The 24,285-nt window shown below is 40.4% G+C and overlaps 1 long non-coding RNA gene across 1 annotated transcript in view; it reads right to left on the bottom strand.

The window, feature by feature from the left end:
* The window catches only part of LOC309628103, a 42,742-nt gene that overhangs the window by 14,402 nt on the left and 4,055 nt on the right, over nt 1-24,285 (bottom strand). Inside the window, exon 2 of the long non-coding RNA XR_014244164.1 lies at nt 1-14,927. This exon is cut by the window's left edge and continues 14,402 nt beyond it. This is a non-coding gene — a long non-coding RNA (uncharacterized lncRNA). The remainder of the gene's footprint in view (nt 14,928-24,285) is intronic.

The raw sequence follows: 24,285 nt of genomic DNA on the forward strand, positions 1-24,285 counted from the left end.
CACTCAGCTCCTTGCCCCTTTCTGATACCGTACTCGATTGACCCCCTCTCCCGCCAATACTGCCACCAAGGTGGGTGTGTGACCAAGGCTAGGCCAATCCTAGCGTCCCATCTTGCTGGCCACATGGACCTTCACCCAAGCTGGAACAAGCCCAGCCCTTCCCTGGGAGTTCTCTGCTGGTGTCTTCTAGGTTCAAAGAGCTAAAATAAAACAAACACTTAAAGAAACAATAATAATAACTAATATGTGCTGAGTGATTGTTAGATGCTGGACATACTCAAAACACTCTACATGGGTTATCTCTTTTAGCTTGATCTTCACAATCACCCTATAAAGGTAAGTACTGTTTTTGTCCTTATTATAAAAAAGAGGAAACTGAGGCACAAGATAGTTAAGGAATTTGCTCAAGGTCATGACCTTGTAAGCAGTAGAGCCAGGATGCTGCCTGAGGCAGTCTGATTCCTGAACCCAAGCTCTGAACAATTATTGCCTATTTTCTCTGGAATTGCTGGCAGCTGTGTTCCCTGCTGTTTGAAGGAAACATATGTGGTAGAAGAGAATACTAAACTGTTTCCCATTAGGAATTGTTTTCAACTGCATATATAGAAAACCCAAATAACAGAGCCTTAAACAAGATTTAGGGAGTTAAACTTTTCTTTTGTATAATATGAAGTGCAGAAGTAGGCAGTCCATGGCTGGAATGCAGGCTTTCAATGTCATCAGGGATGCAGCCTCTTTCTTTCTTCTCCTCTGTCTTTAGTGCATGGTTTCCATCATCAAGCTTGCTTCATCATCCAAGATGGCTGCTGGAGCGCCAACCATCAGGTTATGATTCCAAGCAGGAAATACGAAGAATGGAGAAATGTGGGAAATGGTGGTTTTATCAACTCTTAAAGCCCCACCTGACAACTTTTGCTTATATCTCACTGGCTGCTCTGAACTGAAGGGAACTGGGAGTACAGTCTTCAAAGTGATAATTCCAAGGAAAGAGGGGAGAATAGGTGGCAGTTCTCAATTTCTGCTACAAACACAGATATGTTCTAACAGGACACTAACAGGCAAAATTCTGTGTGTCCAACTCACTAGCTCATATTTGCAAAACTGGGAAAAGATTTCAGTCTTCTGAACTCCAACTCAGGGAATTTATCATCACACAAAGAGCTCACCTCCTAAAAGCAGCAGCCGATGTTGAGTTTGGCATCCTTTTAAGCTCAGGAAAAGCTGGCAAAATTGAGCAGAATCCATTGGCATCTCCATGTTATCTTGGGGCTCGTAGAAAGCCTCATGCAGGAGAACTAGCTTGTTAGAAATGAAATATGCAGCAGGACAATGCCAACTTTCTCCAGGGGCTACCACAGACAGTGCTGACTGACATCCCAGGCAAATCACACAAGTTGGTTTCGAAGTTCTCTTGCATATCCCAACCCACCAAGGACTTAGACCACCAAATCCATTCCATAAAAACCTAATAATGCAATTATCAAAAAGCCCCCAGAGCATATGAGAATGCTTTTTTCACAAAGTAAAACAGCCCTTGTAAACAGGCCCTAAAACTGGATTTCTCTCTAAATTTATGAGAGCAGTGAATTTATATTATTTCATATATCATGTAAAAATGAACAGTGCTGTGACATTTACAAGGCCCTCTCCCTCCTGTGTTATTCTTTCCTCGATATATATTCATACATACACAGTTAGTTAGACTTGACTCATTCTTTAGGAAATATACCAAGAATGCAAAAGGGAGGGCATTGCTGGTAATTAACCCTACACACCTCTCTGTCATTAGAAGATGGAAGAAGATGCTGATTCTTCACAGATGTACACACACCCTATATGCACACTCACATGGTCTTTAAGCAGCCCTCACCAGACCCTACACACCTCATGGGTTTGTTTGTTTGTTTGTTTGTTCGTTTTGGCTTCTATGACTTTGCATGTGTTTTTCCCTCTGCCTAAAGCACTTTTATCTACCTATCAGTCTGATGAACTTCTATTTGTCCTTCAAAACTCCACTTAGATGTCACCTCTTCTGGGAATCCTAAACTCTAAATTCCCTAGGATTCTCAAAACAAATTCATTACCAACAAGGACCTACTGTATAACACAGGTAGCTATACTTAATATTTTGTAATAACCTATAAGAGAAAAGAATCTGAAAAGGAATGTATATACATGTGTGTGTATAACTGAATTGCTGTGCGGTATACCTGAAACTAACATGATACTATAAATCAACTATACTTCAAAAACAACCCCACTGCTTTCTCTCCTGTGCCATGCAGGTACTTAGCATAATTATCATAACAAACTGTTACTTTTTTGTTTTCATGTCTGTCTCCTTAACTGGACTGTCAGCTCACCAGCAGGAACTGTGTCTTATTTACTTGTGCATTCAGTGCTGGTTACACAGTAAGTGCTTAGCAATGTGGTCAAATTTTAAAATGCGTTGCGTTAGACAATAGCTCCCATCTTACACTGGTTTTCCCTGAGCACATGACCCCACCGTCATTCTTTCCCTCACTCACAGACCTGTGCTCCTCAAGGAATTGTGTTCCATCTCACAATGCTCAAGTTGCCCCATTCGTCTCAGCACCTGAATCCAGAGTTCTGAAATCTTCAAACTCTGATGCCAGGAAATCCACTTCCCTCTTTGCACCCTGCTTATTTTTACTTAGCTTCTCTAAATTCTTCCCAAGAATCAGAACCTGTGAAAGAGGAAATTATGTCTTCTAACTAAGCAGTTACAGATAAGATTTTAATTTCAATTAAAACTCCCTATCTGATCCAGGAAAACAAAGGGGATATTATTGGATCAGGAAAGTTCCATAAGATACTCCTTATCTCTAAGTCAGACTGGCAAACTCTGAGCTCTGCTGGAGCCTGTGGACTGTGGTTGGGGGGCTGTGGTGGGTGGAATAGAGGACTGAGTGAGTGTATTGGCAAAGGACATTCGAGGGAGGGTGGGCAGGATGCCTGGATCAGATGTGGTTCATGTACAAGATTATCGGACTTAGTTTTAGAATGAATTTTATATGGTTGATGGACATAGGAAGGCCCAGCCTTGGAGTTAGTCAGATTAAGGTTTGAATGATGGCTTGGTCAATCACTAAGCTTGGTTAATTACTAAACTTGTGAGCTTGGGCATATTCTGTACTGGACCTTAGTTTATCATCTCAAAAATGAAGACAGTAATATTCACAGGGTGTCTGCTGGGATACAGTGAGCTTATCCCTTTAAAATATCTAGCGGCACATAACTAGAACATAGGAAGCTGAGTGTTACTCTCCTTCTTTCCTCTTTGAAACACTTGGGTCAAGAGAGACAGAGATCATCATCCCTGACTGCCCTCCCCCTCGACCCCCTCCCTCAACCTTTATAAGAAAAAGGAGACTTGCTTTGCCGTTGAATAGAACCAGTATAGGCACTTTCATTCACTCAACCAATATGATTCAATGAATATTTAATGATGAATTGGACTACATCCCTTCTCTCAAAGAACTCACAGTCTAGAGAAAAAGACAGATCAGTAAGAGTTAAGATTTTATCCCCAAGGGCAACAGAGAGCCAGTGAAGAGACAATCATATGTGCACGGAGTGTAGAGAATGGATTGGAGGCAGAGCGAGGTGATGGCAATGCCAGTGAGATATTTGCAGCCTGATGGAAGGGGTTGAAGTGGACAGTTATGGAAGGAGAAGGGCAGTTAGAGCAGGTGTGCTGATTTAACACAGTGTAAACAGGTAGGTGACAAAACTGGATAGATTGAATGTAAAGGAGGTGAGGAAGGAAAGGAACCTTAGAGTCATTTATGAGATAGAAATACAAGGGAAGGAGCCTGTTGTGGGAGCTGGGAAGAACGGGGATAAGTTCAATTTTAGACACTGAGTTTGTGATCCTATGGGACCTCCAAATAGAGATGTGCAGTAGGCAAATGGATGGGCAGTTCCTAAACACAGCAAAGACATGTGGGCTACGGGCTCAGACTTGGGTGGAAGAATAGAGATGGCAGATGACCTGCTGAGATTACCCAAGAAGGGTACATAGATCCTAAGCCTTTGATCAGGACACCAAATAAAATATTTCTTTATCACTTTTAATTATGAGGTTGACTATGTCTTTGGGGCCTACGGTTGTGTAGCTAAAATGTGAGCAAAGAGTAAACCAAAGAATCAGGAACAGGATCCTACCACAGCCTCAAGAACCCATAACTGGTCCTCTGTGGTTCAAAGATAGTGGCTTCTCTGGCCTCTCTTCCCCAAACATGTTTTGATTTGACTGATATTCAGAGAAAGGCCACAGATGTGGCTGAACTAATGCATGACAAATATAACTGTCTCCCTGTCCCAGATTTCCACAAGCAATTTAAGGTGCAAATGAGTATGGGCAGAGCTATGAGGATAGGACCTTGTCCTAGCTTGAGGTAAGCTGGCCCTCCTCCCCAATTTCCTGTAAAGGTACAACCTTGTTTATCCTGTTGTCTTCCAATGACATCTCTGGTTTTCAACGTTCAATTCAATGTGCCCATAGTAGTTCCTAGGTGCACAGTACTGGTTCTGCCTGGGTCATGTGGCTCTGACAATAGCATATCGTCAAGTCTCCAGACAAGAGCAGCCTTTCTCACCTTGAATTGTGTATAGTCTTGAGATATCCTCTGCGATCAAGTGGCACAGCAAGATATCCACCCAAGCAGATGGGTCCAACTTCAGTTGCTCTTTTTTTGGCCAAAGGAATCCATATGGGCATTTACAGTAGCCATTGTGACTGCAAATTTTAACATATCTGAGTCATTGAGATAGCCATCTAAGAAAGCTAATGTTGGCAGGCCTATTCACTGAAGCATCTCAAATCCAGTGTAAGGAAATACAGTTTCTCATGGACACAGAGTCAGTTTCACACAATGGCTACACAGTTTTCAAAAGCTCTGGCTCTGGAGCTAGACTGACTGGATCCGATCTGTGGCTTCAGTGCCTATTAGCTGTGACCTGGGACTACTATTTTTCCAGTCTTTAAAATGGAAATAATCCTACCCATGTCACTGGGTTTTTGTGAGAACTGAATACAGGTAGCATGCCTAAAACTGTACCTGGTACATAGTAAATACTCAATAAACGTTCGGTATTATTATTTATATTACTATTTCTACATGTTTCTAGAAGGAGGATAGTGTGCTCAATCTTGTCTCAGTCTCACACAGTCATCCAAAGAAAATAACACAAATATGGAGTTAATTAAGAAAAAGTGCCTGGGAGTATGTCAGAGTCAACTTCGAAGGGCTGGAGTTGGAACGCTAGCTGCATACAATCTGGCTGATGACGTCTTACAGAAGCTAAGATCATCAACGTGTTATGAAAAGGCCCAGAGCACTACTTAGAGTCCAGTTAGCTCTGACCAACCACATTCTAATGACCTGGGTGCAAATGAGTCAAAAACACATGGACTAGATTTCCTGTCATATACACATGGGTTTCAAAATTAAGGGGAAGGAGCGCTTGCCAAAATGCATTTCGTAATAATCACTATAATAATGAATGGCTCATTGAGCCAGAAACATCAATGGATCATCTGTGATCCTCATTAAACCCACGAGGCAGCAGGTTGAAATACTCAGGAAATACTTAGAAAGAGATCAAAGAGGCTCTGTCCCATCAGTGCTTGAAAGCTGAAATATGACTGATTGGAGAAGAAAAAGGAAGATGTTTCTTTTTTTTTTTTTGGAGGATTATTCCAAAGGAATATGATTTATTTAGAGAAAGTAGTCTATTTAAAGCAACATCATTAAAAACAAAAAACAAAAAAAACGGCACACTGTTCTAAACAGGGGTTTACTGTAGGAAGATGTTTCTTAACTCTGGTCAGGAGCATGGCACTAAGAAAGAGAAAAAAGGTAGATTGAAAGGTGACAACTTGCTTCTCTGGACCGAGTGCAGGGTTGCATTTTGGGAGGCTGGATCCCATGACAGTTCTTCCCTAGTTAGCTGCCGGACCTTGGACAAGTTCTTTCACCTCCTCAAGCCTGTTTCTTCATCTGCAAAGTGAGGATTTGGATACAATGTCCTCTAAGCTTTCTTGCCATTGTGAACATCAGTAGGCATTTTTTAGCAGAAAATAGGGACTTGAATCCTCTTGGTGTCTAGTAAGAAAATACCATTCCAAATTAGAAACAATATGTCAGGTACTTGAAGATTTGGAAGAGAAGAATGTTCGAGACAAGAAAACTTTCCTGATCATAGCAAATCTCTGCTTTTGCCAATTGAAGGCCTCCTTGAGGAAAGCTGAAAGACTCACATCCAGATGGGAGTGTTTTAATAAGGCAGTTTTGGCCCAATCTCTTGCTGCTGCAGTCAACAGCAGTTTCTGCTAATGAGCTTTGACAGGATTAGAAATATTAAAGTAAATTATAGATGTGGCAAATACACATTCTGACTGAATTACAAATGTCTGGATGAAAAAATAAAGCAAAATTCACCTAAAGCCAAATTATCCTAATCAGAGAACATACTTCTGGGATAACCACGATAAATCTAAATAATAATAATTATTATCAAACCTTTATTATTTAACCTTTTATTAGCTAAATTGTACAAATTTACCATTAAGATTTAGAGGAATAGTTTCTGAGCTTTGCCAGTTGCTAGATTGCTCCTGGGGTTACTTGCCTTCATGTTTGCTGCACTGAATAGCCACTGACTTTAAACTGATGGCAGAAAAGGAGGGAGAAGGTTTTTAGATACTTCATTTTTCTCTAGTACTGCCTTATGTTCCTCATAGTGTATATTTTTTATTACATCTGGATCAATGGTAATTTTTCATAGATGGTGCTGTACATGATTATGAAGATTTTCCTCCTTACATAATTTTGAGATGAAAAAGTTGGCGTTCTGCTTTTAATTCATTCACCAAAACTCTTAAGCAGTCTTTGTCTTCAAAGAAATAACCCAAATGGGGGTTAAATCACTCAAAATTAAATAATTTCTTTAAGGTTATTTTGTTCAATGTTAGGAATGCTAATACACCAAATGATTCCACAAAGATTCTAATTATGAATAAAGTCGAACTTTATTATTCAGCCTTGTGTTATTGTTTTAATTTTTATAAGCACTTGTTGGCTAGAAAAGGATATAAACTTCTTCCTAAAGTTGTCTAGTTAATACATTCTCTTAATGTTCGTACAATGAGTCAATTTACCTATTTAACTGTTTGAACATTCTTTTTGTTTTTGTATGTAAAATTAACAACTTTTACAATAATTAGTAATATAATATTACACTCTTGAAATTAGTAAGTGTACACCTACTTCAAAGAAATAATAGAATTTCAACATATAAAACACATAAAGAGATTTTTCATCCAAGTTACATCAGCAGTGCTTACCTACATTTAAAAGTGAGTATTCAAATGTTAATAAATTTGCTTTGTTCACCTTATAGACTTTGTTACAATGATTAGATACAATAGACGTGATTGGAACTTATCCAATCATGCAATCATTGAGACCACCCAAGTTCAGGAAGGCCAAAAAACGATACTGAAGAAGAATTTGGCTATTCATTTCCAACAGTGGCTAAGTTAAGGGGCAACTTTTGGCCAAAGCCAACCTGCAATGCATTCCTGCAATGTTCACAGGGCTTCCTTCCAAAGCCTCTTAAAGAGAATTCTTTGCTCAATCCATTTCTGGGCCTTAATTTCACTATTTAAGGCTACGGCTGGACATTTAAAAAACTGAAGAGCTTACATTTATTAACACGAGAGAGGCATGGACCTGAGTCTGGAAGGTGAGAGAGATCAGCTGAGGCTGGAGAGAAAGACGAAGACTAGAGACTGTCAGGGGGGAGCAGCTGCTGTAAAGATGCAACTCTGGGGAGAGAGAGATGTTTAAAGATGGGGTTTAGGAATGTTTGCTGTGTACTGTGTGGCAGTTTTCCATTTACTGTCTCTTCAAAGAGACTTTCATAAATTTTCTTTCCAGACATTTTGATGTGAAATTTTGTTTCCTTCTAGATGAGTCACATGCTTATTATTTTGAGAACACAAAGGCTTAGTCTCACTCAAATGGCAAAGAAGAAAAAGTCAAAATCACGCTGTCCTTGCAACACTGTTCACATTTAAATAGCTCTTGGTTAGAAACGACAAGTGGAAATATATTTCAAGCACATATAGAAATGTTCATTTTGACTCAGCAATTCCACGTTGAGTAATCTAGAGTAATTAGAAATGTAAGCAAAGATCTATGTGCACAGGTATTCATTATACCAAGATTTGTTAGGAGCAAAAACAGTGGAAATCTTCAAAAGAGAAACGGTTCAGTACATTACATATAATCACATGATGGAATGTTATGTATCTATTAAAATGATGTTTTCAAAGAGCCTTTGATTAATTTGGAAAGGTCTCATATTTTTAAAGGGTTTTTTTTAATCAGTATAAAATATAATTTTATGACTCTGTGATGTATTTTTACCAGTATAAAATATATGTTTGACAGAGATGTTTCATTTGCATCTTCCTGAAAGTTTTCCAGGCCAAAAGTTTGGGCCAGACTAATGGAGTAGAACTTGGACCTTCAAGTACCCATTTGTCTGTGCTTTGTAGCCCTTTGAAAACAATTTCCCCAGGGAAAAAACCTTGGGAACAAGCACCTCTTCAGCTCACTTCTAAATAAATAACAGGATGGCCTTCTAAAAAGATGGGCAAGGTTAGGCCACTTCATTTTTCCAAGAGGATTTCAACCCTACCCTCAGTATTTTACCCCAACTCCTGGAATCCCCACCATGGTCACCACCCAAACTGTCTCTTAAGACCCATGGGTCCACATCAGTGGTTCTCAAAGAGTGATCTCTGAAGTAACAGCAGCAGCAGCACATGGGAACTTATTAGGAATGTAAATTATTGGACCCCACCCCAAGCCTTCTAAAGCAAAACCCCTCGGGGTGAGCTGATAATCTAGGTTTTAAGAAGCTTTACTTGGGGAATCTGATGTAAGCACAAGTTTGAGAACCACCGTTCGTTCCATGTTTAACTCCAGGGTTCACTGGTAGTAGACCTCAGTACTGTACTCCCCAATACTTACCAATCCTCGGATGAAAAACATTTTAAAACTATACTTACAGATGATTAATTACAGGATATGAAGTCCATCTATTTTTCTTTAGAATCTACAATCTACCGCTATAGATTGTGCCGCTCTCCCACGTTAATTGCCTTTCCTGAATTCAACTTGGTCTTTTTTGAGGGATGCTACGAAACACAGACCACAAAATTCATCTTTTGTCCCAGTTGGGATGTTCCTGAAGTAGGCCTTCCCTTCTCCAATCTGGCACTCTCCCCCTATTTGAAATGATATATTTTTAACTTATTTACTTGGTTATTGTCTGTCTCTTTCACTAGAACGTAAGATCCCTAACACAGAAACTTATTAAATACTGTATTCCTAACACCTCGAACTGCCTGAACCAGAGTAGGTGCTTAATAATAATGAAACAATAAATGAAAGAATAAATAGCCTCATTAATTACATTACACAATAGCCAAGTATTTATAAGATTACTTCTGCCTGGTCATAATATCAACAATAGCAGTATTTCTGTTGACAATTTGATCTGTTTTTAATCTTATGAACACCAAGCCTTTTGTAATGGACAATGCTCCCCTATATGGAATTAGAAGCTTACAAACTTAGAGCAAACTTTGTGGAATGCCAGAAGCATAAAAACCAGAAGGTTTTTATGGTTTGGAATTTTTAGTCAATTCCTGATTCCATTTTATGGTCTTACCTTTGTTTTTCCTTCCGCTGTTCCTGTTTTTAACTGATGTCATATCACTCTGTTCTGTGACTTGGAGTGTGGGTACTTAAGCACAGTGTTCTGGTTCAAATCCCAGTCTCACCACTTATTTCCCTTGTGACCTCAGGCAAATTATATAACCTTTGTCTGCCTCAGTTTCCTCATCTGTAAAATGAAGATCATAAGAGTTTTTACTTTATATGGTAAAGTGCTTAGAATAGTGCCAAGCTTTTAATAAGTGCTGTCATGCTGGTGGCGGTAAAAGAAACAAATAAGTAAACATAGAGATATAAAGAAAATATGCTCAAATGTTTATAGTGGTCATCTCTAGGTGCAGAGTTGGGGAATCATTATTTTCTTTTTACACTTTCTGTGTTTTCAAAATCTTAAACAAAGAACATGCTTTAAAAAAAAAAAAGAAAAGAAAAAAATATAGCTCATGGAGTAATGTAGTTGAGTTTAAAAAACATGACAGGAGAATTTACTCCAGTCATATCCCTAAAGAGCAATATATAGATCTGTCAAAAAAAAATCAGCCCTCTAGTTTATCCAAAGATATATGGCTGGTGTAGACAACTGTGAGAGACACAGAGAGATGATTCAGTCATAAAGATGACAGTGTTGGCTTATTTCCCTCAAGAGTTCCTAAAACCTGGACATGGACATGTAGGAAGATGGTGATGGTCATATATTTCCCTTACATGTTTCAACCACAGTAAATAGTGTTATTTTAGGGTTTTACTGCCATTTCTAAACTTTCACCCATTTTTTTTTTTTTTACTCAGCCTAATTTTAAAGCGCAAAATAACAAAGGAAGTAGCAAACAATAAAAGGCACGTAAAGTGTAAGGCTCATTGCCTGGTTGAGATGGGGTGCTGGGTTGTCTCACTTGCCCTTCCAGATCCACCCTTCACCCTGCTCTGTGTCCTGGGACACTGACCTCTACGGAGTCTCTCAGTTGGGCTTCTTCACCCTCTGGTTCCTGTCTGTTTTGGCCAATGGCCATCCCGGGCAAGGGATTCAAGGTCAAGAAGAGAAAGATGTTGGGATATTTTGCTCCACGTTCCTTCCCTACTGCGTTGGCCGTGGCTGTGGTCCTCCACCAATAGCTACAGCTCCTGTCAGGAAGCCATCTCCTACAGCTGCAGACTCCTTCCATGTGCCAGCAACTGCTTCTCATGTCTCCTCCAGGCTCTGGTTGCAGTGGCTTCCTTCCAGCTGCAGCCAGCCCCAGGATGTCCCACCATAACTCACTGGTTTTCCTTAACCCTCCCCAGACCTTCATTAAACTCTTGACAATGACTTGTTTAAGTGTCAGGAGGGCCAAGACTCTGCCTTATATGGGGGGAAATGTGCCAGAAGAGATGTAGTGAAGGAAACCAACCAGACTTGTATACAGTACGTAGTTCCAAGCCCCCTAGCAGCCAAGTCGAAAAGAAGAGCATGATGGATTACACGGCTCTCCTTATCTAACAAAAGGAAGCATAGCTGGTAGCAGAAAAGGATGTTCTTGCTTTATTCGATATTCTGTGATAACCTATGTGGGAAAAGAATCTGAAAAAAGAGTGCAGATATGTATATGTGTAACTGAATCACTTTGCTGTACACCTGAAACTAACACAAAATTGTAAATCAACTCCAGTAAAATTTTTTTTTAATCTTTAAAACTTCTTTACTCTGGGCCCTGGGTGGAATTTTTCACATGCGTCTTTACACAGTGGAAGTGTCCATACATCTCACCCCCATCATGGTGCTCTAACTCCTCGTGTAGGAAGAAAGTGATGAGCATCAGGTCGAATCAAGAAGTGGGGCAAGAGTGAGGAAGATTCAGCACCATGAGGGCAGCTCTCCACACTTAGCCAAGGTGATCATCATGCCTGTGAAGTAACCAGACTGCCAGGAACTTTGTGGTATCTTCTAGAAAAGTGCCACTAGGCACATAGAAGACTCTCAATAAATAATAGCTGAATGAGACAATGAATATCTTAAAATCTTTGAAGCGTCACATCTTGGCCTCTTGGCCTCAGTTTTTGAATGCCACATTTCCCATAAGGAAGAAACATGATGTAGTAGAATAAGGTTCTCAAACTTGGCTGAACATTGGTGTTATCTGAAGAGCTGTGACAAATACAGTTGCCCGGGTCTTATGACAAGTCATTCTGATATCCTTGGTCTGGGGTTCAGCCAGGGCATGAAGATTTTCCCTAACATCATCCAGATGATTCTGATGTGCAGTCCAGAAGGAGAACATGGGTTTGCAAAATGTTCTGAAATTGGAGTCAAGAGCCCTGGGTCCAGACCTCAGCTCTACTAACGACAAGCAGAGAGTTCAACTCCTCTGAACTGCAGTTTTCCCGTGTGTGAAATGAAGACAAAAATATCTGCCCTGAATATCTCACAGGCTTTTGCGTGAATTAAGTAAAATTATGTCTGTAAAAATTCCTCGTAAACTCTAAAACACTCTACATAGACATCACCATCATCATTAACATGTAACAGGAAATGTGTTAACATATTGCCATTAGTGACACATAAACCTGCTTACAATGTTGAATATTCTCCCTCAGGTCACATTTTAAAGTCCCCACAGAAGTGCATTTGATGTTGAAGACTTTCTTGAGATGCTATTTGAGGTCTGTAAACCATTATCCCCCAAGTTAAACAAGACACACCATACTTGGCAACAACACTGATAGCTCAAAGTAGAGGAAAAAGGCTTTTTCTTTAAACTCGATGAATTTGTAAAAAAGCCATGCTGAGAATGTGAATTTCCACGGTTGTTTGGCTACACATGAGTACAATCTCAAGCTTGGTCATGCTAGAGAGTCCAACTGTGGCCCAGGATGGATGGACTTGACCCCAGCATTATTCTTTCTCTCCCAGATGTGCGTCCTATGGTGATGATCATTATCTCAGGTTCTTAGCATTTTAGAATCCTTGAGTCAGTTGGCTCCCTTCCATTGTTTATTCATCCCCTTAATGTGTGTGATCATAGGAGATTACATTCCTTTTTGAAAACCCCAATAGATATTTTTTAAAATTCAGTCCAAAAAAGTTGGTATTACGTATTCTACTAGTATAATTCTATTTAAATCTAGTGGGACATTTTGAAACTTTCTTTGGACTAAAACAAATAGTAGAATTCAAATGATACATTTTTATAAAACTGTAGATTGTCTTCTATTTACTTGAAAAAATCTGTTTTCCTTGTAAAGTGTTTAATGTTCACTAGATCCCATTTAATTTCTATAAAATTTTCCAGGATGAGGAGTTGGGGGAGAAAAATCTGTAGGTTTTCTCAACCTAAACTTTTCTATAAGTTCCCTTAATCATGCAAGTCTCATGTTGGCTCATCTTCACACAGCCATTTCCTAGAGCAAAAAAAAAAATCTCCCTTATAAGTCTGGAAGCCTTGTCTATCACGTCTGAATTCCTTAGGAAAATCACTTCTTGCTAATGCTATGATTTTAATTCAACCAAGTGCCTCTGGCATCTCTTCAAGGTTACTCTAGGCCCAAATGTCAGCTTATAAACTCATTTGTACAGATATTGATGGGAGATGGTGTAGATTTCTAAAAGGCCGTAGGAATGTGAGGACATGGAAGGGGCAGTGTAGAGAAGGTCACTTTGCCTGAAGAATTTGCCTGAAAACACCCAACTAAATGTTAGCTCTGTAGATAGGAAACAGAACAGAATCCTCATAAATTTCAAAAAATATAAGAAAATATGTTTAGAAAGTGAAGAGATTAGATATAAAGCAAGATGGGGGAGAATTCAGAAAAACATTGATACATTTTAAAAAACATACATTGGAGTACTTTGATTCCTTGATAGCACTTATATGCTCTAATGATTTTATATGTTCAACTTAGCAGTTCAACAATTAGATGACAAATTACATGGTCTTGGCATGTAAAACCATGCCCAGATGAAAGTCACCCTTTTTAAGTGTACAATTCAGGGGGTTTTAGTACATTCACAGAGTTGGTATATTCACCATAACCACTACCTAATTATAAGTACATTTTCATCACCCTGAAAAGAATCATTAGCAGTCACTTCCCATTCCCCCCTTACCTCAAGCCCTAGCAAACACGAATCTACTTTCTGTCTTTATGTATCCGCCTATCTTTGATATTTGATACAAATGGAGTCATATGATATGTGATCTTTGCATTCATATTTTCCTTTAATTCTTTAGACATTGTTTCCTTTAGTTCTTTGCAAATATTTGCAATAGCTGACTTAAAGTCTTTGTCTAGTAAGTCCAACAGTTGGACTTCCTCAAGGACAGTTTCTATTGACTTCTTTTTCTCCTTTGTGTGGACCATACTTTTCTGTTTCTCTGCAAGGTGGAAACTGGATATTTTAAATAATATAATGTGGCAATCCCAAAAATAAGGTCGTCCTCCTCTCCAGGGATGCTATTGTTGCTGTTCATTTTTGTTGTTACTATTTGTTTGCTTAGTCATTTCCTTACTAATTCTGTAAAATCTATAAAATTTTTTATTTGCAACCATTGAAGTACCGTATTGGTTAGCTTAGTGGTCAGCTAATGATTGTATAGAGATTTCCTTAAATGCCTTGAACCAGTAAGTTTCCAACTCTCTTCTGAGGAGTTCTCTGTGTATATTGTGACATGACTTCAACACTGTGGCAGTTTACAATTCTGCCTGAGCCTTTACTACTTGCTTATACAGAGCCTCAAGGTCAGCCAGAGGCTAGAAATTAGAGCCTTCTCTTTCCTGGTAGTGCACATGTGTGTGTCCTTCTAGGCTCCCCGTAATATGCTGGAGCTTTTCAAAGTCCCCTATTCCAATTTTCCCTTTGGAAATCCCCACCTGGTATCACTGCCTCCGGCCATTGTGATGCTAAACAATTGCCATTGATTATTTACAACAAACATCCTGGGAAAAGGGATTTCGCACTGAGCTAGGTCTGAGTCAAGTTAAATAAAGACAAGCTCTGCAAAGGAGGTTTTCAGAGAGCTGCCAGACAGGTCATTTTATGACAAATCTCTGGAGATGGGACTTGGGGGAGCTCCAAATCCATCTGCCATCTTTAGGGGCGGTGAGGCTGTTGACATAGCTGTTGTCATAGCTGTTGTCATGGTTGCAAGGCTGTTCGTATTCAAGGCTACCATAAAACTGGAGAGAGGAAAATGAGATAGGGATAGTTAAAATGCCACAAAGCATGCTGTCCTTATCAAGATACAGCCATTTTTCTTGAATAAACACTCTTTAGATTTGTGCAAACATTTGATTAATTTGCAGAGAACTGAAAAATTTAATTTTGAAAATTTTTACCCATGTTTCTGTTGCTTTCATTGAGGAGTGGATTTTTGGACGTCCTTATTCCACAATTCTGGAAGTACTTTCTCCCAAATAATAATTTCTCAAGTGTTATTGATTGAGATAGTCCTGGTTTGGGATCACAGCTCCAATTTTAGTCAGCCATGTGACCTTGGACAAAGTACGTGACCTTCCTAAGCCGACTGGTTTTCACTTCAGAAAATTTCTTGGAAAATCTTTGTAAGAGCCCACCACAAATGTTCATTTTTCTTTCACTTTGCCTGAAATGAAATGATACTAGCACTCCACTCTAGTGAGAGATCTAGTAGCAAGTCTGCTATACATTAACTATTAACCTGGACAGATTATTTAACTCTAGGTATCTATATCAGCTATAAAATGGAGGGGTTTGTTAACCTCCCAAGTCCATTCTTTTTTTTTATATATAAATTTATTTATTTATTTATTATTTATTTTTGGCTGCATTGGATCTTTTTTGCTGCGCGCGGCTTTCTCTAGTTGCAGTGAGCTGGGGCTACTCTTTGTTGGGATGCATGGGTTTCTCATTGTGGTGGCTTCTCCTGTTGCGGAGCTCAGGCTCTAGGCGTGCAGGCTTCAGTAGTTGTGGCTCGTGGGCTCTAGAGCGCAGGCTCAGTAGTTGTGGTGCACGGGCTTAGTTGCTCCGCAGCATGTGGGATCTTCCCGGACCAGGGCTCGAACCCGTGTCCCCTGCATTGGCAGGTGGATTCTTAACCACTGTGCCACCAGGGAAGTCCCCAAGTCCATTCTTGCACTCTGTTTCTATGAAAACTTGGTGCTTTCTTTTCCAACTAAGCAAATTAATAATGCAAACAGGCAGATTTTTCAAATTGATGCTTAACACTGTCTCTAAGCATTTTCAAAGTCAAAATAACATGATCCATTTACATGCACAAAATACATCATTACAAATTATGTTATCAGATGGTTAAATTAGGCATTCTTTTAAGCAGAGAATTATTAATTTTTGTGATATTAAATCCTAATGTACTAAAAGAGTTATAACTATTAATTCTGATTTTCATGAATTTGAACTGTCTCTCTATATTTTTTTCTACATTTGTAAAGGCAACTCAAGCAAAAAAATGAAGTTCAAAAGTGCAAGATAATCAAATTTTGGATTTAAAACAAAATACAGGTAGTTATCTCAAGAGTTAAAATATATTTATTACCTATAATATAATAAATATAATACATATGCATAATATAATAAATACTTTTTTTCACTCAAGACTAAAAGCGTGCTTAGATTCAATTTCAAAAATGAAGTGAAACAAAAAGACTAAGCCTCCTTTCCAGTTCACTTGGAGTGGCAGTCTTTTCCTGCAAAAGTTTTTGCATAATTATATTTCTAACTCACAGGACCTCCCAGATTTATTCATAGTAAATACCTGCAACTACAGTATGTCTCTCTTCACTCTGAAATCTACTCTAAAAGAAACTACATGGTATCAGACTGTGAGGAATAATGTGACCTCGTGTCTGTCTTCTGACATGACTGCACTTAAGTCTTCATTCCTCATGTCTACTAGAAAAGCTGTTTCATAGTAGTAAATCCCCCTTTTCCAAGCAACTGAAAATACTGGGCAAACTGAGGACAAAAGGGTCCAAAATTTATACCTGAAATGCAAATGTGGATTTTTCCAAATTTTTAAAGTAACTCTTCACTTTTGATTACGGAAATGATATATTTTACAGTTAAAAATTATAAAAGTATCCAAAAATAAAAATAAGAAAAAAATGTCACCTATATGTTGATCATGCAGATATGGTCATTCTTAATATTATGGTGTTTTTATTTTCTACTCACACACGTATATATAAAATATATGTATATATATATTTAAAATATGTTATATATTCTCCCTCTCTCTCTCTGTCTCTCTCTCTTTCTCTCTCTCTCTTTTGCTCTCCACTTATCCCTCAATATCTATGAAGAATTTGTTCCAGGATCCCCGCAAATACCAAAATCCAAGGATGCTCAAGTCTCATATAAAATGATGCAGTATTTGCGTATAACCTACATACATCCTCCCGTACACTTTGTATACTTTAAATCCTCTCTACAGTAGGCATAATACCTAATACAATGTAAATGCTATGTAAATAGTTATAAACACAGTGTCAGTGCTGTGAAAAATATTGCCAGGGCGTGGCAAATTCAAGTTTTGCTTTTTGGAACTTTCTAGAATTTTTTTTTTTAATACTTCCAATCGGCAGTTGGTTGAATCTGTAGATGTAGAACCTGCAGATATGGAGGGCCAATTCCATATGTTTTATATATATATATATATATATATATATAGAGAGAGAGAGAGAGAGAGAGAGAGAGAGAGAGAGAGAGAGAGAGAGACTTCTTTGAGAGAAAACTAACTTTAAAATATAAGTGTACATTGGGATTCCCAGGAAAGGAACAATGAAAAGAAGAAGGGGGAGCCCTAGCCATGCGAATGTTCCTGGGGAGGGCAGCCCTTAGCTAGGGATCCTAAGGTGCAAGCGTCAGCCGCTCCCGATGGCTGACCCCATATCCCCTTGGCCCACCCCCGAGTTCACCTTCAGTTCCGGTGGGCTAGTGCTTAGCACACTGACAGCTGCATACCTCAACACCACCTCTCTCCGCCTTTCTGAATGAGCGCTTTCTCCAGCACCAGAGGAACCACCATGGCAGAAATGAGGGCTGTGCACGTGCCCGGTCTCATGAGTCCCTTTTCACCAAACCTGATAGAGGTACTGTCACTGAAGGGTAACCGACCTATCAGGAGCCAGACTGATACTGAGCTCTTTTGAGGAGACGGACCAAACATTTGATGTCAAGTTGATTACCAGGGACCCCTTCTACTCTGGAAGGAGCAGTGATTTATGGTAAAAGAAGTTTGATAAAGGCCACATAACCATGGAATTCACTGCTCTTACCATATAGCACCATCATGCAGAATCTCTTGATTGCCCTGGTAAGAGCTTTGAAATGGGCTCTCAAAGGCTCAGCTAAGGCTCTAGCTGGAGGAAAACACATTGTAGAGCTGGGGCACTGTCTTCCCAAATGCAGTCTATATGTGGAATCAACAGCCACTCACAATGCCATGTCCCATCAGCCAGAAGACAAATGCTAGGAACCAAGGGGGTGGCGGTGTCCTGCACTCCCGGCCCCTGCTTCGGGGATTTGTGCTTCCACAGCCACAGTTTTAGGTTCTGCAGCATCATAATCCCCAAGAGGAAGTAGAGGATGCTTCCACCAAGAGATATAATAAGAGTTCCACTTAAACCTAAGTTTACAACTGTCACCTGGTCATTTTGTGATCCTGATGGTCGTAAGCCCACAGGCAAATAAGGAGCTACTTTACTGCTGGAGGGAGCCAAGCCACGAGAAACCAAGGTTGTGTCTTCATAGTGGAGGCCGGAATGTGTACGGCAGTGGGTGCATTCACCACGGTGGAGGGGGCAGCATGGGGTCTTGGTCCTTCCCCATCCAGTGAGAACTATGAGCAGCTAATTGCAGCAATCACAGACAAAGACAAGGTAACCGGGGCTCCGACGCCTCAGGGATGAAGGTCTAGCCCATCCCATCAGGAAAGTAGCCTAGACCTGAAATGATGGCTCAGAGTGAGAGGAACCTCGAATGAATAGAAGGGCATGTGTGTGTGTGTGTGTGTGTGTGTGTGTGTGTGTGTGTGATGGATCTCAAGTATGGCCTCAGATCCAGCGGCAACACAGGAACTGCAGCTTGTCGTGTGAGTGTTCCCGATTTTACTCCTTTTCTCTTCTTACAGACTGTGGCTGGCCACCACCTCGAAGCATAACAGAGTGGACGCGTGGATCTGAGCGATGCAAACAAGGAGCTACTTTACTGTTGCGGGGAGCCAAGCCACGAGAAGCTAAGGTCGTGTCTTCATGGTGGAGGCGGGCAAGTGTACGGCAGTGGGTGAATTCAGCACGGGGCGGCGTGGGGTGTAGGTCTCGGTCCTTCCCCATCCCGTGAGAATTATGAGCAGCTGATGGGCTGGAACACATCACGGCTGCCATTCCACCCCTCAACTCCTAGACAGTTTGAGGCAGGTTGTCAGCTGCCTTCTTAACTACTTGCCTCTCTTTGCTTATCTGCCTGAGAGTTTTCTCCATCCCCTTGAGGGAATTTGTGCAGCCCTCCTGCAGGGCAACCGCAAATGCCAGGGGTGTTGCACATCCAAAGATAACTCTCAGTTCATGAAGGACAGAAGTTGATGGATAAATACTGCAGCTTCCTTGCCTCTGATGGAGGTCAATTCTAGGACATATTCCACATGGTTTCTCCAGGGGCCCCCAGGGGGTTGAACTCAGTCCCTGACAGTGGTAAGTCCTCATTACTGCCCCGTGCATCAGCTTTGACCGCTTCCCTCCCTCACTTTCCCTGCTGCCTTACTCTGTTCCTTGGGATCACCTTCCCAAATGGAGTACCTGCACTCCAGCCCTTGCTTCTGGGTCTGCTTTTGGGAAAACTCCAGTTCAGACAGTGTTTTAAAAGTTAAAAACAAAAGCGCCAACAGGGAATGAACAGAGGCAGAGATAATACCTGGGAAACAGGAGTGGGCAGTGCAGAGATCACGGGCACATCCTCACCCAAAGTTCATATCAAGAACTGGAAAGAGAGACAGCAGGAGAACAGAGGGGCCCAGGACTCCAAGTGGACACCCTCTGCATGGATGGTGGCTTAGGTGAGGCACCTTCATCCACTCAATTTAGAAGAGAACTGATGGGAAGAATTCCAGGAAATCTTATGAGAGGGAAGTACATGAATAGGGCCTCAGGGAGCATGGGAAGTCTGCATTTATTCATCCGCTCATTCACTCAAATATTTATTGATGGCCCACTGCTTGCTGGGCTTCATTTGAGGCCCTGGGGATACAGTTAGGACCAAACTAGCAAGACCCTGCCCTCATAAAGCTCCAGTTCTAGCAGGGGAAGACAGACAATAGACACAATTAAATGTACAACATTAGATGTGTGCTATGATGAAAAATAAAGGTGGGTAAAAAGAATGGTAGGATTTATTTAGCTTTGTTTCTGTTTTGTTTTAAGGTTAGGGATCTCTTGGCGATTCTCTGATTAGGTGACATTTGCACAGAGACCTGAGTGAATAAGGAAACAAACCGTGCAGCTTTCTAGGGGAAGAACAGGGAAAAGAAATGGCGAGGACAAGGCGCTGTCCTAGCCAAAACCCTCCAATTAGACCTGGAGCAAGCCATCTGCCTGATCAGCATATTTGTTTTCTATCTCTCAGGTAATAAATTACCACACATTAGTGGCTTAAACAGTACAATTTATTATTTGCCATTCTGGAGGTCAGACGTCTGACGTGACTTTCACTGAGCTAGAATCGAGGTGTCTGCAGTGCTGTGTTTCTTTCAGAGGCTCTAGGGAACATCCATCTCCTTGCCTTCTAAGCTTCTAGAGGCTGCCTGCTCTCCTTACCTCATGGCCTCCCCTTCCTCCATCTTCAAAGCTAGTAATGCTTCATCCCTTTGACCCTTCTTTTGTCCTCACGTATCTCTCTGAGCACAGGTCTGGAAAGATTCTCTGCTTTTAAGGACTCAAGTGATTAGACTGGGCCTACCCAGATAATCTGGGATAGTCTCACAAAGTCTCAAATCACATTTGCAAAGCCCCTTTTGTAAAGGTAACATATTCACAGGTTTTAGAGATTAGGGCGTAGGCATCCTTGGGGGCCATTTTTCTTCCTATCACAGAGAGTTTGTATGAAGGATGTGGGCAGGCTCGAGGTCTTTGCTGATATAATTAAAGATCTTGAGATGAGATCATCCCGGATTATCTGGGTGGGCTCTAAATCCAACAACAAGATTCCTACTAGAGTGAGGCCGAGGGAATTTTGACACAAAGAGAAGATGGTGATATGAAGACAGAAGCAGAGTTTACAGTTACGCAGTCATAAGCCAAGGAATGCTGCCAACCACCAGAAGCTGAAAGAGGCAAGGAAGGATTCTCCCTTAGAAACTTCAAAGGGAGAGGGGCCCTGCCAACACCTTGATGTTGGACTTCTGGCCTCCAGAACTGTGAGAGAATAGATATCTGTTTCAAGACACCTAGTTTGTATATTAGAAAACTAATATACAAGTGCATCCAGTGTTACTGGATTCTCTCACTTTCTAAAATTAGGTAGAAATCCAGAATTTTGTCCATGTGAAATCTTCTTATTTTTAAAGGTCAACAATGTTCTCAATGTTAAAACACTGAACCATCCAAACAAAACACATGTGCAGGTAAATTCTGAGTCACTGGTACCAATTTGCCATGTTTCTGCTAAATATTCACAAAGCCTTCCCAATGTTTAACCACTCATTAGTCAACTTTGACTTCAACACACATCCAAAAATCAGATTTTTTTTCTCTATGGGCCTTGTTCTGGAAATAGGCTAAATTGGTCTCCAAAATCACAAGGTGGAAAATAAAAATCACTTGTTCTTTACATCCATCATTGTTCAACACTAAAAATGAGAAACATTCCAGATCCCCTGTTTGATACACTTAGGGATACAAACGCATCGATTAGTTTTTTTGAACTTGACATATGTCTTTCAACCCAAATCTGTGTCAGAGACAGATGCTAAATTTGGCCTGTTCAGACATCCACCCTCGTTAAGAGTTTGGCCAGCAAACACTGGCTTACAGGCCCGTGACCCTGTCAAAAGAAATCAGCTGTGAATCCATCTCCTCCTCCTCTTTCCAGAGAGTTTTGAATAATTGCTGTTAGATTGATTCCTGTAAATAGTTTTAATTTGCTGTCTCCCCATTAGCATTTTTAAGTTGCTAAGTCATTTTGCCTGGATTCCAGGGTAATTTTTAAGAGGAAATAACAACTAATCTTCCCCATATTTGGGCTAGGCCTGGCCAGCAGGAGACTTGGGCTTCAGTCCCAGTTTGCCACTAAACAGCTGCATGACCTTGGCCAACTCTCTTCACCTCTCTAGTCCTCAATTTCCTGTAGCTGATCTCTGAATTTCCTTTCAGCTTTAAAAATTATTTGGACAGGGTAATTTAATTATGCAGTAAGATCTCAAATCTAGTTCATCTTTCTTCAGGTTTACCCAAGGGTAGGGAACGCAGGATGCTTGCTTGCGTTCATTCACCAACCATTCACTAGGCTTCTACCATGTGCCAGACGCTCTGCCAAGCGCTGGGGCACAAATCTGAATACAACACCGGCCCTGCCCCATGGATCCCACAGTCTCTTGGGAGCTGGGGGTGCAGCTACAAAGAAATCAGCAAATATGATTCAGGACTATGTTAGAGGGCTGCATGGAGCTCAAGGGAAGCCTTAGAAAGGCCAGGCAACTCACATGGGAAGAGTCAGGGGAGGATCATTGAGGGGATGAGGCTTGCAGGACCAGCAGAGGTTAGAAAGACAAAGAAGAGAAAGAGCAGCCCACGCAAAAATATAAAGGAATAAAACAGTCCCCGGAAAGCGCACGGCACTCCGAGAATGGCCAGTAATTTTTAGCTGAATGAATAAAACGGGATGACGACAACAACACCTGAACTACATTTTCATTCATTCTTTCAAGGAACAGGATCCTCTAGATGTTGCCAAATAGATGTGAGCTAACAGACTTACTACTAAATGAAATCTGAGTAATGGGCACTGTCACAATGGCTCACAATGGACAATGTTCGTTTTCCACACACCCGTTTATATGAAACTTTAAAGTTCTTGGGTGCACAATAGACTCCCCCACCTTATCTTACCTCAAACTTTTGTGGCTTCTTGACTACACAACCCAAGTGCTGAAAATATTCACAGCACACAAACAGGAAGTTAAGGATAAGATAAAGCTTTTCAGCTTACTATGAAAGACCAAGAATACTGTATTTCTATGTGAAGGACACGTTCCTTCTAATTTGATAAGAATGAGAATCATAGCAACATACTGTGATTCCTTCTTCCTGGACATTCAAGCACATAAAACGCAAGATCTACAGACGATGACCTCGCATAATCTAAAGTGTGTTTACAAGTTGTTCCTAAAGCTGATCCTTTCAAAGGAATCAGGCAAAGAAAAAAAACTGTAAAAATAGTCAGCAGTCAATAGCTCTTCCTAAAGCAGTTAAACGGCTACAGAATTGACCTGTGTACAAGAACTCTCTGGAACTTCTAATTAAAGAACCTCATCTGACCTTTGGTTTAGAACAAATGTCTTTTCAGGAAATTCAGCTGTAAGAAGGTGTTAGCATCTTGGGAGAAAGAGGATTGAAAAATGTACACCATGTATTTTCCTTAAAGAATAAAATCATAGCAAGCAAGTTAATTTGTGCCCATATTCCCAGCATGTTTATGCAACTGCTACGAGGTCAGTTCAAATATTTTTATTTTTTAAAAAATTCTGGAGAACTCAACAGGACTTCTTGTGACCTTCTTTTAAATGTTGGAAGGCATACTGCACAAAGGAAGCAGTCACCGACTGGTGAAGACACAAAAGAATGGAAACAACCACCAACTAAGCACACTTAGCAGAAAGCCAAGGCAGGGGGATCCTAACCTGTGGTCCTGCAGCACCTTTCCCCACTGCCTGCACCCGCTCCAATTCCTTTTTGCTTTATCATTGCTGAAGATGGGAATCTATTGTATCAGCAGTCATATGCATTCTATTGTATCTCAAGGGACTGTTGAATCCTCTTCTTATTAAAATTATTTGATCTCACTCATTTAGCTCCCTTAGAGAGACCCCCCAAAAAATGACCATTTAAAATACACGAAAAGACTTGACGTTCAGACATGTTTTATTGCTGGTGTGATCAGTGATTTAAGCTATTTCACGTACAAACCACGAACACTTGTCAAAAGGATGTTTTGCAAAACGAAATATTTTCTCTTAAACATTCCCTTATCTGCACCAGACTTAGCTGGATATGCCTTGACTCACGTGAATTTTGCTTTTTTCTGTTTCTCCTGAATAGTCATGATTTGACTTACCTTTAAAACTAATCGGTAAAATACGGGAACTTGAAAAAGCAAACATGAATCATACTTATTCTTTGGGTTTTATCAGGTAGATCAGGCTGAAGTTAATTTTCTTTGTCTTCTAGGAAAACATTCAAAAATATTACCTTCTCGTGCCATTATCTTTAGTTTGAGGGAGCTCTTTATTCTTTTCCAAGGCCAATGCAGTGTTCTGGATCCGGGAGCTCT

This window comes from Balaenoptera borealis (genome assembly GCF_965194805.1).
Source record: "Balaenoptera borealis genome assembly, chromosome: 4".
Lineage (NCBI taxonomy): Eukaryota > Metazoa > Chordata > Mammalia > Artiodactyla > Balaenopteridae > Balaenoptera > Balaenoptera borealis.